The sequence below is a fragment of the Pinus tabuliformis genome, chromosome 7 (assembly GCF_031772625.1).
Source record: "Pinus tabuliformis cultivar Carrire ecotype Pingquan chromosome 7, CPIR1, whole genome shotgun sequence".
Lineage (NCBI taxonomy): Eukaryota > Viridiplantae > Streptophyta > Pinopsida > Pinales > Pinaceae > Pinus > Pinus tabuliformis.
In genome coordinates, this window is record NC_142293.1 from 87459336 (window position 1) to 87461286 (window position 1951).

A 1951-nucleotide genomic window follows, 5' to 3' on the forward strand; every position below is an offset into this window, starting at 1 on the left:
AGTTTTGAAGCTTTTGCACCAAAAAGAATCAAGCACAGGAAAAAAATGAGGAACACGTCACACGAAACACACCACAAAAATACAATCTATTGGGGTTTGGCCTTGACCCTTGTATAGTATTTGGAGGGAAAAAAATGATTGAGCTTTGCACTTGGCTCTAGTCAATTTCTCTTAAGAATTTTACAATGAAATCTTTCAAAATTTGACTCATTTAGAATCTCTTGCAAATTTTCCTTCAAAAAAAAAACTTTGACCCCCCCTCAAAGTAAAAAAATACTTTGAGTTACATTATCACTTGTATCTCTCCAAATAAAAAATTACAGATAGAATCACCTTATTACTCCAAAAAAAAACAAAAAATACAAAATTTTACTACTCCAAACATTTACAAATAAATCCTCACACCTTATTTCTCCAAAAATATTATTTTACAAATAATATAAAATACCTTATCTCTCCAAATTACAAATTACAAACAATAGAAAAATCCCTCTCTCCAAATTACAAATATTACAAATCCTTAATCAATTTAAAAGTCACTTATTACTTCCACAAAAATAAAAAATTAAACCTTATTTCTCCATTATATTTACCCCTTTTCTTTTTTTAACTCCAATAAAAATTTGAAGTTGCTTACAGAAACTTACTACCCACAGTGGCCGGAAATTTTCCTCACGTTGGCTGCAAACTGAATGTTCTGGCAATTTTGTATGACACACTAGCTCATAGCCCCAGTGTTGCATTGATCTTTCACAACCTACTTGGCTTCGTTGGTTGGATATGGAAACATTGGCTTCGAGAAATCCAAGTTGGATTTTTTTCGATCTCCCCAAGGTCTCAGTGAGTAACAATAGATTTCAGCAGATGGCTTCAAGAAATCTGCGTTGGATTCAATCTCCTTGAGATATCAACATGCTAACATCAGATTTCAGCAAACAAATTTGAGAAATCCACGTTGGATTTTTTATTCGATCTCCCTCGCAGGTTTGGTAGCACCCCAGGTAAATCAATTAGCAATGGTTGCACAAAGATATCAAAACATTGCTGCACAAAGAGGTAGCTCTATGTTTCTTGTCAGCGTGGTGATTAATTTGGGCATGCTCCCTGCTATGGAGTCTTGGGGAATAGACGGGCATCATGTGATTTGTAAGATCACTGAGTCACGTCTTAGTGACACAGCATCAACGACAGTGAAAGACCTGCTCCCTGATGATCTGGATTCTCTTTGCTCATGAGATGATCAAGTGCGGTTCAGATATTGGTGGGCAAGTCCACTACATTACATTGACACACCAGATAAAAAGTGTAAACATCAATATTCTAGGGATTGCTATGATGCCGAAGGAGAGAAAGGAAAATGTCTTGATGGTGCCATACAAAATTACACTTCACAGCTTGGAAACAAGAGTAAAATTTATAATTTAACAGAAGCCTTACTGTTCCTATCTCATTTCATGGGAGATGTCCATCAGCCTATGCATGTGGAAATACAATTGAATTACACTGGTATAATCGAGCGAGCAATTTTCATTCGATATGGGATGGAGTGATTTGAGGAAATTTTGATAGTGAATTCTTTTTTGTTATCACAGAAAGAATGATTTTCAGATTTAAAATTATAAAATCAATAATAATAATCAAATTTCTTTTCCTTTTAAAAACAACTGGACAATTTGCATACCAATCATTTGTTGTTCAATTGAATGGAGTTTTCCAAGACTTTGTTCAGCTGGAATATCCTCCTCACATCACCTACAACATTACTGGAGCTCTGATACGACAATAATGGCAAAAGTGTCCTCAGACACGTAATTTTATTAATAAGAAAATAAATTACATCTCGAATTTTGCAAGAGTTTACACCCGAACAACAAAACACTCTTGTAATGAGCTATTTATAAGCTCAATGTCCTAACTACCTCTAATTATGGATCACTTATAAAATAACAAG

General features: G+C 34.5%; 1 pseudogene; it reads left to right on the plus strand.

Annotated features, from left to right (window-relative positions):
- Positions 1-1016: 1016 nt before the first annotated feature.
- LOC149245381 (endonuclease 2 pseudogene) lies at positions 1017-1555 on the plus strand (annotated as a pseudogene).
- Positions 1556-1951: the final 396 nt, after the last annotated feature.